Source organism: Trichosurus vulpecula, chromosome 8, assembly GCF_011100635.1.
Source record: "Trichosurus vulpecula isolate mTriVul1 chromosome 8, mTriVul1.pri, whole genome shotgun sequence".
Lineage (NCBI taxonomy): Eukaryota > Metazoa > Chordata > Mammalia > Diprotodontia > Phalangeridae > Trichosurus > Trichosurus vulpecula.
Window position 1 is genome coordinate 73,898,895 of NC_050580.1, and position 14,073 is coordinate 73,912,967.

The following is a 14,073-nucleotide window of genomic DNA, read 5'->3' on the forward strand; positions in this document are numbered from 1 at the left end:
CATATAGTAAGTACTTAGTAAATATTGTTACACTCATTCATTTAAATGCAATCCATCCTTAGCCTCTTTTCTTACTCATTTCTGAGTCCAGTTCATGGCCATCTGGAGCGCCGATCTAAGATGCATGTAATGATAAATGAATCTAACAGCCTGCCTTGCTAGTTCATGTCATAGCTTTGTTTAACGTATCTATTGTTCATCCACTTTTATTTTAGCAGTGCAATTGGTGAGACTGTTGTCTTTTGTGTTGGTGTGTAGTTCATTATTACTAATAATAATAGCAAATGTTTACATACAACTTTAAGACTTACAAAGTATCTCACTGGATCCTCATACCAACCTTGTGAGATTATGTAATTATGATAATCCCCATTTTACAGATGAGATGGCTGAGGTTATAAGATGCTAAAGCTAAGAAGTTTCTGTGGCTACATTTGAATTCAGATCTTCATTACCCCAAGTCCAACACTCTATCTACTATGCCACCTTGCTATCTCTGAGAAGTCTTTATAGTATTCTGCAGCTCAGGGCATTTTGAAAGATGTCATCTCTCAATAAGAACATTTGCAGAACCTTACTCTTTACAAGGAATCATTCTTCATGACCCTGGTGAACATCTTTAGTGAATATACGTCTCCCTTTCTTGATAGCAACATCAGTGTGTTATTGAACAATATTATCTCCACAGTCATAGAATATTGTATGATTTTAATGTTCCAGTGGAAGATGTCTTGCCTGAGCTGTGAAGTCTGCATTTTTCTCTATTGAATAAAATGTCTTCTGAAAAATCAATAGATAATAAACAAAAATGGATCTTACTTTCTTCACATTCTCATTCAATTGTGTTACAATAAAGACATGATCTACCATAGGATATTACCTATGAAATAATGCCTATTCTCCCCTCATCTTTTCATTAAATTCACCCTCAGAGCATGCACAAACCAGGTTCATATGTACTTTACAGATATGAGAAAATGGAGTCATGGATCTATTTGATTGCTGATGTCATCTCAATTGCCTTCTGAAAAACATTGTTATAATATTCTCCATCCTTTCATAACCTTCCCCTCTTTGAAATAATCCAAGAATTGCTTCCTGACATAGTTTAAAATGGTGTTGCCCCCGTATTGGTTTCTACCCAGCCCCTGTTTGGAGAAAGGTAGGTGTCACAATGGTTTGAGCATGGGGCTTGTAGTCAGGAAGACCTGAGTATTCTTCAGATGCTTACTAGCTCTGTGAGTCAAGGCAAGTCACTTAAACTCAGTTTGCCTTGGTTTCTTCAACTGTAACATGGGATAAATAGTACTAACTTCTCAGGGTTGTTTTGAAGATAAAATAAGGAAATATTTGTAAAGCCTTTAGCACAGTGCTTGGCCCATAGTATATAATTAATAAATGTTTGTTTCATTCCTTCTTCTTAAGCGCATTTCTACTTCCTCACATAATATAATAAGCACCAAGACAGTGAAGTCCAAACACAGTAGTTCCATTAGACTACATTACTATCATAACACCAATAGATCTGTTTAATTTCACGTCTGTTTGGTGCCCTCTTTCCAGTATCATCTATAAATGCTCTTCGGATAATCTAGTTTATTTGGATCTCACATCAAGTTCTTGGCAGCTTTTCTCCTCAATTATTTTTGTGGCTTTGTGAGGTTATATTGCTCATAGTCTTCCATCATCCTTCTCCGTATTGTTTTATAAATGTGCCTATAGTCTAAATCACCGTTGCCTTTCACTATCATGTCTCTGATTGACAAGGAGACTGATAGCTGAAGTTGTTTCTGAGTAATGGTGACTTTTTGCACAGTTATATCCTCTAAGACATGATAATAGAGTCAAGATCCTTACTTTTATTTTCTGAATTAACATCTTATTTAAATAAATCAGATTTATCAACCATGGGCTGTCATCTTCTCACCTGTATCCTTTCTTTCAACATGGTGTTCATTTTGACTTTTTCTATAGCTAGTGGATGCTCTAATTACACACATGCAACTAATTCTGCTACTTCTGTGATCTCTCTCTAAAATATATTTAATTTCAATTTTTGTGATGGTTTTTAGCACTCACCATGCCCAATTCCTACTATTTTCTTGAGAAAGTATCCATGCCATATAAGCATGAATCTTCTGAGCAGTCCACAGATCTTCAGCCTCTTTCATTTCTTTGTCTCAAACTATATTTTCCAACAAAGTTTTTGCCATTGTCCCCACACTTCATTTTCATATTGAAGTCACCATATATCAGTGTATGTGACTATTTGATTTAGAGACTCCTCCAAATTAGCTTTCATGGAGCTCCTCTACCACTTCATCCTCTGCCACAGATATTATTAGCAGCAGCTAGCTTCATCATGGTCCATTCTTTTATGTTCATAGTGAGTATTACAAAACAAAAAGATGAAGTGGCCCATGAAAGTAGGTTTCTGGTTGTCTTTGGATACATAAAGAAACCAATGCTGGTTTTCTTCTCTGAGTATGTTCTTGTATTTAGCTATGATTCCTTTACTTCAGATTTCATTTATAAGGAGAACATCAATAGGGATGAGGTTTGGTTACTCCAGGTGTATGTCAACAAAGATCAGACATTGGGATTATTAAGAGTTAAACAGGTAATTGTAGATGACCTAAGAACTGTGTGATTATCAGCCCCTTCTGCCCATTTTTACTTTCACTCCAAATCCATCACTACTCAGGAACGAAGAGCTGTTTTATGTTTTTATCAACACCCATTTTATGGGTTGCGTAGGAGGGGAGAATTATCACCAGGTTTACATTATATATACATATATCTATATACTTTCCTCATCCCAATGCCATAGTAGGCAAGTGTAAGATGAATGATAAAATGAAGCCTTTCCGGACTAAACCTATGCATTTTTATCTATGTACATAAGTGAGGATGAACCCTCTGGGTTGGATTATGGGAGGATAAGGATGAGAGTTAGCCAGGATGAGCAGGCATGGGTCAGTTATAATCTGCTTTTGAGAGGGGGGAATACCTTCATACATGAAATACTAGATTCATTGAGATATGTAAAGAAACACATAAAAAATGAACACAGCTAATTCCCACATGGGAGGAATAATTAACAAATTCATGCTTCAGAATTCTGTTGCCCTCCCCCTTTTTTTAAATTAGGGGAAACCACAATTGTTTGGCCTAAGATATTCTATAAAGGATGACTTAATTTGTGTTGATATACAAATACCAATATGTTTTCATTTCTGCAAATATGTTTTAATTTTACAGGGCCCCAAAAACAGTCAAACTTCCATATGTTTACAACTGTAATTAAAGCATAAGGTCTTGTTTAAACTAATGAATGATAATCCTTCATGATGGAAGTGGAAAACAAACTCGATGACTTTGTTATTTGCCTTTTTCCTATTGATGTTAGCTAATTCTCTCTCTCTCTCTCTCTCTCTCTCTCTCTCTCTCTCTCTCTCTCTCTCTCTCTCTCTCTCTCTCTCTCTCTCTGATTTCATCAGTCTAGGAAGTTCCCATTGAGGAACTCCCTCTACTCCCTCTACCAAAGCAGTTCAGTATCTTCAACATATAGCCTTACAATATTGCCTGGGGCACTCAGAGGTCAAGTGACTTGCCCAATGTCACAGGACCAGCTTGTTTCAGAACACAGGGGCCAGCTCTCTACCCACTTCTCCAAGCTGCTTTTCAGTGTTATCTTTAACAATAACAAAAATACAATGTTGTGAATAGACATTAAGTAGATCTAATGGGGATGATCACATTTGTGTGGGTCAAAGGGTAAAAGCAAACTATCTCTTGGGACCAAAATACAGCCATCACAGGTTGGTTCTTCCAGGTCAACAGTAAGCCCTCTTTAATTGTAGAGTGGTAGAAAGAATTCTCGACTTGAAATCTGAAGGCTAGAGTTCAAATCCTGAACTGGCCACTTCCTGTCATTTTACCACACTGAATTTAGATCTGTGAAGTGGGGAGAATATACTTGTACTACTTAACTTGGGTTATTGATTAAGAGAATGCTTGGCAATCAATCCAATGCTACATAAATGTGAGTTATCATTTTTTAATTTAAACTCCTCTAATGTGAAAATTATGCTAATTCTGACAGATAGTAGACTGTAACTTACCTCTTCACAATAAAAAAGGATTAGTATATGAATTTCTAAAGTAAATAATATTATGGTGTAGGAGAAAACTATTTAACCATTTAAGAAAAGCCCTTTTTAAAAGATTTAGAAGCAAATCTAAATTTATATCCAAGTAATTCATAAAAGATATAGCAATAGCTGATATTTATAGGTTGGCTATTATAAATATACATATATATGTAATTTTGTCAGTTTGGCTAAACACTTTACATATAGGTCCTTACCCATATAGATCCTGTTATATATAATTATATATATATATATTATATATATTATATAGATCCTATTATATATAATATAGATCCTATTATCCTCACTTTACAGATAAGTGGGAGGGAATAAGCATTTATTAAGTACCTACTACATGCCAAGCATTGTGCTAAGTGCTTTAAAAATATTATCTCGTTTGGTCCTCATAACAACTCTGAAAGGGAAGTGCTATTGTTCTCCCCATTTTATAGTTGAGGAAAGTGAAGCAAATAGAGACGAAGTGACTTGCCCAGGGTCATGTGGCTGGTAAAAGTCACAGGCATTATTTGAACCAAAGTATATCTAACTCCAGGCCCAGCAGCATCCCATCTGATATGCCAAACTATATCCTGATTTTTATTGTTATTTACTCATTAAAATCTGTCTCCAGATTTGTGCCATGCCCAATCAATATTCCATTGTCTTCCTTGCTAGTTTCTTGAAAATAATAAAACTGCATTCCTTTCCAATTATTCTGCGATCCAGTAATTTCAATGATTCAAACAAGCCTTCCTCCAATTAGTTGGAAATAACTGATATTTTAAATAAAGGATATACTCCTCCTTGAGACAATGAATTTTGTGTGATCCCAATAAGAATAAGTTTATTTTCAGAGATGTTTCATTCACTAGGTAACCCCTTAATTCTATTCCAGGCTCTTAAAGTTTCAAGACCAGTAGTACTTGTCAGAGAAATTGACAAACAGGTCTCTGATCCAAATCAAAGTAAAAGCCCTAATTATTTTTTAAAAAATTAAAACCATTAGAAGCTTATTTTTATTCAACTACAAACATTTAGCAAGTACCTACTATGTGCAGAGCACAATGCTAGGCACTAGAAGAGATTCGCAAGATATGATAAGTGCCCTTGCAGAGCTAAGTCTAATAGAAGAATAAGACAGACATTGAGAACAAGATACATGATATTTTATAAGTGCATTAGAGAGGTATAAAATAAAGTGTCACATGAGGCCATTAGATTTAAGCTCCTTGAGGTCAAGGACTGCCTTTTGCCTCTTTTTTCATCCCCAGTGCTTAGCACATAGTAGGCACTTAATAATGCTTAGTGACTGACTGACTGACAGACTGACTCAAGAGCAAGTAAGTTAGGAGATCACAGTAGGCTTCATGGAGGAAGTGTCATCTGAGCTAGGCTATCAATAATGGTTACCAATTCAGCAGTCAAAGATGATGGACATTCCAATAAGTAGAATGGAATGAGCACAGATATGGAGATAAAGAAGTTTAGTACACTGAGAATAGTTCATTTGCACAGAGCATAAAGTCTATAGAAAAGAGAAATCTCAAATAAGTTCTAAAAGGTAAGGTGGCACCAGATTACAGAGAGTCTTGAATGCCAGACAAAGAATTGGGAACTGCACTTAATAAGAAATCCCTATTTCTCAATGAGGGAATCACCCCCATTGAAGACTTTTGAAGAGAAGATGGAAATAACTAGACATATATTGCTGTTGTTGCTGTGTGTCCTTCATTCTCAAAGAGGACCCTGACCTCAAGAGGATGATGTCATGACTCGCAAGTGAATTGGGTTTAAGTGAGGGAGGGCTGTGCAAAGTCATCAGCCTCATTCTCTCCTCTGGAGCCATCTGGGCCCGGTGGTAAGGTACATAGATCAGAACTATATGTCAACTAGATATATGGCAGTGATGTGAAGGACTGATTAGAAAGGATTAGAAAGGAAGAAAGTGTAGATGGAAATACTCTACCACTACAAGGGTCCAGGCATATGGGGGTAAGTGGGGATCTGTGCTAGAGTAGCAGCAAAGAGAGTCGATATTAGGAAAATGGAATCAAGAAGAATATGTGGGTGACTTAGAAAGGAAATAAAAGAGAAAAGGAGAGAAAAGAAGAGAAAAAGAGAAGAGAGGAGAGGGGAGAAACAGAAAAGAGAGGAGAGGAGAGGAGAGGACAGAGGAAATGAAGACAGAAGAGGGCAGTAGAAGGGAGAGGAGGGAAGGAAAGAGCAAAAACAACACCAACCATTTCATAGGATCATAGAATTTGAAACTGAAAGGACCTTAGAGATCATGCAATCCAGTCCCTGATCCAGAATAAACTACTGGCAGAGCCAGAGAATGGACTCCAAAGAAGGGATACTTTCGACAAAAAAGTTTCATCTGGGAGCATGTTGAGATTAAGGTTCCAGAAAAATATCCAGGTAGAGAGATCCTAAAGCTTGTGTTTCTGTCATTTAGCTGAGGCGTGCTTGTGGTCAATGTTTTGAACCATATCCATTGACTAGAACTCTCTTTCTCCTCATCTCTCCTTCCTTATTTCCCTGGTTTCCTTCAAATCCCAGCTAAAATCCTACTTCCTACAAGAAACCTGTCCAAATCCCTCTCCATTCTAGTGCCTTTCTTCTATTGATTATTTCCAGTTTTTCCTGTATACTTCTTGTTGGTACATAGTTGTTTATATGTGTTTCCCTCATTAGACTGAGTGTTTCATGAGAGCAGGAGTTGTCTTTTCCTTTCTTCATATTCCTAACACTAAGCACAGTGCCTAGAAACATTGTGGGTGCTTAATAAATGTTTGTTGAATAACTATGGCCTGACTGACAAATTCCAGATCACAACATCATGGGATTGTAGAAGATTGTAGACCTCTTTAATTTTACAGGTGGGAAACTGAAGCCCAGAGTTGTTAGATTTCTTTCCCAAGGTTACACAGCAAGAGCAAGCTGTGATTCAGACCTGGCTTGATAACTCACTGTTCTCTCTGCCACATCACTTTGGATCCACTGAATCACAGCCTAGAATGGTCATCAAGACTGCAGAATTAACCAGGGTGATGATATCTGACATGACCCAATTATTTCAAGTACACACAGTTCTTCAACACACTTGCCACTTAATGTGTGTCCAGGTTATTTGTGCATGTGTGTGTGCATGCATACATGTGTGTATGTGATTCCTCTACTAGAATGTAAGTTCCAGGAGGTCAGGATCTATGCTTTATCTAAACTTTATTTCTCACCAGCAACCTCTGAGCACCAAAACCTTCTTCAAGGCAAAGTTTGAATACCACCTTCCACATAAAGCCTTTCCTTATCTCCACAACAGCTAATGCCTTCCCCCCCCCCACCTTGTATTTATTACATATTCATTCAGTATCTATTTTTTCCTCATATATTTATCTGTAGATATTTTGTTTCCCCTGTTAGAATGTATGCTCCTTGTGAGTAGGTGACTAGCACATAGTAGGTGCTTAATAAATGCTTCCTCATTGATTGAGAGATAATAAGCGCATCTTCAATAAATGAAGTTCATTCAACTCTTATGTTAGAGATAGGAAAAGGTACCTTGGTTATATTTTTTATTTTTCCAATGAAATCTGTGATCATCTTACAATATACTTGTGTGCCTCAGTTTATGCCAGAAAAATTGGGGTGGCAAAAATAATCCTTTGGCTACCTGATTATGTGATTGTAGGTATGGCAATCACAGGCAAAGCTCTGCAATTCTCTACAGAAACATGCTACACAAATGTAAGCTATTAGAACTATTCATATTATCAATAAACCAACTTGGTCTAGATTCTTACCCAGTGACTTCCAGCCACAAAAAGCCTTGGACATCTATCCATTCCCTTGATAACTTATGTTTAAAATTTGCATAGTGTGTTTATTTTCATTAGTGTATACTTCATTGTGAACACTTTCAAAAGTCTCCTGGGCAGTTTTTTGGTCCCTTTACTGTCAGAGTGGTTACTCGATTCTCCTGCCAACAATAAATTAAATGCTGTACTATTGCTTTGTAAGTGGACTTTCCTTAACTTTAACTGGAAAAGAAGCTTCATTGTTTACGCACACGGGAAAACTGCCTTGGGTCAGATTTTGCTCGCTAAAATAATTGGAGATTGTTTTGATTTAATTTGACGCTCTGTTTGCATTAAGAATTCAAAATGCCTCAAACTGTCTTTTGAATCACTATTGTATTGTGAATAAACGAAGAAAGTCAGGAATCACAAAACTTCAGAGTTGGAAGGGACTTAAGAGGCCATTCAGTCCCCAAACAAGACTTCCCCAACAAATGAACATCCAGTATTTTCTTAAAGATCTCTTTCTACTCTCAAAATAGCCAGTTTCACATTGGTAGAGTTCTTAATTGTTGAGGTTTTTCTCCTTACATCACAATTAAATTAGTTTCTTGGCAATCTACCCATTGCTCCTATTTCTGTTTTTAGAGGCCAAACTAAACAAGGAGTCAGTGTGGCATAATAGAAAGTACCTTGATTGTCAAAGAACCTGGGTTCAAATTCAACCTTTGATGTTACTATTTGTATGACTTTGGACAAGTCACTTGACCTCTATGTTTCGGCTTCCTCTTTTGTAGGACAAGGGGGTTGGACTAGATAGTCTCTTTGGTCCCTTCCAGCTCTATATCTTTCTTCCACATGACTTGACAAGAATCGTGTCTCATTCTCTCCATCTACCCACAGTCTTCTTTTTTCCAAGCTAAGCCTACCTAAGTCCTTCAGTGAGTCCTCAGTGTGGAAAAGGCATCTGTTTGGATTCTGGCTTTGATAGGGATTTGGCAAAGATTTATTACGATTAAAAAAATGTTGAAGGCCAAATACATGATAGGAAAAAACATCCTTCTGGTCAGTTGAATTCTATTGAATTATTTTTTTACTCTTTATAGATAGACAGCAATGAAACAAAATACAACTACTCCGATAAATTCTAAATACACAGAAGGCCAGAGAAAATTACATGAAGGTATGCTCCTGTGGTATTCACACCTTTAACAGGTAAGGTTCCTGAGGAAACTTTGATAACAGTTTTTCTTTTGTCTGCAATTATTCTGAATAAGATCCATAATATTTGGCTATTCCATACTGTTGCTTTACACAGGGAGGTAGAGGAGTCACTTTCATGACATAAACATTTACCACCCATGCTAGATATTCTCTAAGTAAATGGAATGAAGAATTAGGAAAATTAATGAATAACTCAAGGTAGTGGGGGGAAAGGGAAAAGAGTTAACTTTTCCTTTTTTTCCCCTTGTGGCAAGTGATTTTTTTCCTTGAAATACTTGGGTAACTGATTCAGTTCTTCATGACGCTTTCACCACTTTGGAATTGTTAAATAGGCCTAAATGACATTTCATTGGGGAGTTTAAATTCATAGTGGAATTCTAATGTTAGACTTTCCAAGTAATCCTGTTTTCTTCAAGTTAAATTAGTACTCTGAGTCGGAGGAAATTGTGCCTTAAATTATTGGCAATGTTGACATTACTGACAAATATCCAGAGCATAGCACAGGAATTACTTAACTTGTCCAGTATGGCTAGGTGGATGTTTTAACAATTGGGCTAGCAGCTCCTGTGGGGGCATAAGATCCCCCCACAGCCAGCACCCAGGAGGCTGCTGGCACACCAGGAAAGCACAGGTTCTTTTTATCTGCTTAAACAAGGAAAGCATGGTGAAGGGGTTGACCAGGTTACTTTAATCCAGCATTCAGTTAGCATACAGACAACATTCATTTAGTTCAGGGGAAAAACGCCAGCATTCAGTTAGCATTCAGTTAGTTCAGGGGAGCAAAGAGACAAGCATCAAGAGATATACCAAATACAGATTCATTCACATACTTCAGGGGAAAAAGCCAGCACCCTGAGGTCCAGAACATTCATTTAGTTTGGGGGGGAAAACAAACCAGCATCCTAAACCTCAAAACCAAAATACAAACAAATTACAAATATCAACAGACAGACCCAATACAATTCATAGTTACCAACATCTGGGCTCAGCCCAAGAGCAAGGGCTGGCCCAGAGTCACACTTGCTGCTGCTCCCACACCAACCGGAAAAGGAAAGAGAGCTCTTCAAGCTGTCCTCTCCCCTCTTATAGAGTTTTTGACATCATCAAGGCTGCCTGAATGACCAGGGCCGATTGGTTCTTGAGTTGGCCCCTCCCCCTAGCATAGACTAGGTTAACACCCAATAGGGCGTGGCTCTGGAGTCAACACCTCCCCTCAGCCAGCCCCATGACTCATCACACAGGAAGTTCTCTGTTCCCAGGTCTCTGGGCTTCCTGCCCCGGAAGAGGAGCACCAGGCCCAGCACCCAATGAGATAAACTGAGCCACCCAAAGAAAACAAAGGCCATTCTGGCCACAGTGGACCAATCTTTCAAGCACACTAGACTGGCCTTATCATTTCCTTTGGTGTTTTTAAGCAGGTAAAATATACATAGCTTTTATTTCCTTGCATAGAAGCAAATCATCCTGTTTGTTTTTTCAATCAGTGTAATTCAGCATGGACATAGTTGGATCTGGAGTATTGAAACCCACATGCAAAATAACTGTAACAGAGTTAAATGTTCTCTATCCCTTTCATTCCAATGGAAGGTCTCATGTCCTAACTATGAGTTAACATTTGAAAATCCTGAATGTTGCCATAGTAAATAGACAGAGGGACATGTGCCCCAAATTAAGATAAACAGAGGCCAAGGTTTCAGGCAATAGATGATTAAAGCAAGAATGTTTGGAGACAAACTACCCACAGGACCATAGAACAATGAGGTTGTGTATGTAATCCAATCTCCTCCCTACAACACGCACACTTGAAACCTGAAGCTCTTTAATAACATCCCATGGTATCCTAGTCAGGCAAACGAAGACTTCAGTGATTGACGTTATGGATGTTATATCTGGAGTTGACTTAGACTTCCTAACTTCCTTGTTAATTACTCTTTGACAGTTTCAAAGGGTACAATTTCTGAACCCATACTGTACAAAAGTATGGGAGAGGTATGCTACCAATTCGTCAGTTTCAGCACTAATCATGTTCACATGGTGTGTGCAATGGTCTATGTTTTCACCAAGGGTGAAAATTATGTCCATAGCATTGGGGACATGGGCAAATATATGATGTCTACTGAGCTCAACAGATAATAATTTCAGCTGAAATCCTCAAGCCAAATATATTTTACCTTTGACCAATTGCCTTTGCCTTTTATTTCAACTGCAATGGGAATTGAGCTGGTCTATTTAACACCAAAACAACTGAGCCATTTTTAGGTCAAACAGATTAGATGAATATCTAGTTGATTTATTTGAAGGAAAATGGAAAGATTAGACAAACTAGTTATTGGAATAAATTAATTTTCACTCAACTGACAAGTCATAAGATCATGGAGCAGAGGTTGGAAGGATCCTTAAAGGTCCTTTAGTCAAACCTCATCACTTTGCAAGTAAGGAAACAGAGAAGCTTAGTCACTTGCCCAAGGTCATATTGATAATAAGTGGCAAAGTCAAGATTTGAACTCAGGTCCTAGAATTACAAATTCAGCTCCCTTCTCACTGTACCACATTATATCCATTCACACCAGTTAATCATGCACATCTGTGGAAAGATTATGAGCCTGCTGCTGCAAATATAGAATCCATCTGTTTCTTGAGATATATGAGAATCAAGTTGGTCTCAAGTGAAAGTACCATGAGCAGAAGTTTCCAATAGACTTTCTTTGTATTTTCTTGTAGCAGTTTTCAGTGTGGTTTGTAGAGGGACTAGACCTGTGATTTCATTCACACAGGGGACTTCTGAGTAAGGAAATTTCCTTTCTGAAACTAAAAGTCTTAGAGAATTGTCCAGTGCACTAAGAGAGAGAAAGGGAAGAGAACAAGCATTTATTAAGAGCCTACTGTATACCAGGCACTTGGTGTTCTTAGTTATTTACAAATGTCATCTCATTTCATGCTCACAACAACCCTTTGAGGCAGGTGCTCCTATTAGTCACATTTTGCATTTAAGTAAACTAAGGCAGACGAAAGTTAAGTGACTTGTCCAGTATCACACACACTAAGTGTCTGAGGCTGGATTTGAACTCAGGTCTTCCTGACTCCAGGTCTAGCACTCTATTCCCTACACCATCTAGCTGATTTGACCAGAGTTACAAAGTCAATATGTGTCAGAGGTGGTTCTTAAACCCAGGTCTTCCTGGTTTTGAGGACATCTCTCTAATCACTACACCAAACTGCCTATGTTGACTAAGATATGAACAAATATCTTATATGACCCAGGGATTCTTCTGAGAAGACATCCCTTGCTTGGTCAAGGATGCTCTGACTTATTCATCTTTCCCCTCTACAAGGTAGATATGGAGTAAGAGGCCCAGAAATAGGTATTATGCCACAGCCCAACTGATGAAGCATCTTGAGACTGAGGAGCCAAAGAGAAATGGTCCCACCATTGGAGAAAAGAAGACGTGAAGTAGGAATAAGAAAATGGTCTACACTTCTACTATCCAGATGTGTACTTCCCAGTCAGTGTTGCTGATATCTACAAAATGGCCCTTGGGCCAACTATATGTTGATGAATAAGAGTATAATCACAGAATCATAACATATTCAAATAGAATCATAGAATAGCACATTCAAGCTGAAAGAGATAACCTTAAGGACCATCTAGTCCAGCCCCTTCACTTTACACATGAGTAAACTGAGGCCCAAGGAAACTAAATGACATTCAAGGTCACATAACCAGGAAATTATGAGATGTACCTATTAAATCACCTTTTAAAATTTAAAGCACTCTGTATCATTATTATTATCATTATCAATAGAGCTAGGATGAGAACCTAGGTCCCTTATCTCCTTATCCAAAGCTTCTTTTCCTTGTATCTTGTGTCTCTTTGATTGGGATCAAAGCATGGTGTAAGTGGAGAGAATACAGAACTCAGGGATCAGGAAGAGTGGGTCTGAATCCCATCGCAGACACTTACTAGCTGTGTGACCCTGGGCAGGTCGCTCAACCTCTGTCTGCCTCAGTTTCCTTATCACAGATAATATTAACTCTGAAGTGCCTTTCAACTCTTAATCTGTGACCATCTGAACATATTCATATTCCCATAGAAACTCTAATAATGTCCCTCAAGACCAAACAATGAACAAGGAGCATATTCTCTGACCCCTTATCCTGTTATCATACCTGTTAGTATTATTATCTGTCATTATTATATTATGTATTGTTATATCAACATAATATAATATATTATCATACTGTATTATATTATTATAGTCCCTACATACAGTTACTGTTGTATTATTTAATATATCTTTCACTTTAGGAACTCAAAACACCCCCCAAATTTAAATCATCCCAAACTCCAGGTGAGACAACCAATCGAAAATAATTCCTAAAATGAACAGTGACAACATACCTATGTCGATATTCTGTTCTCCAGCCTATGAGGTTAACATTTGCTATCATAGAGAAAGTTGAGTGTGAGAAAGGCAAGGTTGCATTTTCTAAAGAGTTCTAGACTTGGAGTCATGAAAGGCTTGTATTTGAATACAGCATCTTAATAGCTGTATGACAAGGGGCACAGTCACTTAATAATAACTGACACTCATTTAGGATTCTAAAATTTGTAAAGCACTTCAAATATATCAAATCCCTTCAGCTTCACTTGACATCATGAAATAAATACTTTGGATATTATTGTCACCATTTTTTAAATGGAGAAACTGGGTCATGTTGAAATTAAGTGACTTAACCATGTTCACATTCTAAGTTAGTGTCAGAGGTAAAATTTGAACCCAGGTCTTCCCAGCTTCCTAATGGAGAACTCTATCCATTATTTCACATTACTTCTCCAACTTAACCTCTCTGATCCATCTCCTCCTCATATGTAAAGTGAGGATAATAGTACCTAAAT

At 37.6% G+C, this 14,073-nt stretch overlaps 1 protein-coding gene across 14 annotated transcripts in view; it reads left to right on the forward strand.

Moving 5' to 3' along the window:
* Nucleotides 1–14,073, forward strand: part of C8H10orf71 (chromosome 8 C10orf71 homolog) — a 43,762-nt gene that overhangs the window by 21,836 nt on the left and 7,853 nt on the right. For 12 of the 14 annotated variants that reach the window (XM_036735397.1, XM_036735403.1, XM_036735396.1 and 9 more), the window contains one exon: nucleotides 9,058–9,166. The exons of 1 other annotated variant lie outside the window; for it this stretch is intronic. The gene's annotated coding sequence lies outside the window, so the exon portion shown is untranslated. Of the gene's footprint in view, nucleotides 1–9,057; nucleotides 9,167–10,511; nucleotides 10,594–14,073 lie in introns of those variants that run through there. One more of the 14 variants, XM_036735405.1, reaches the window with a different exon arrangement.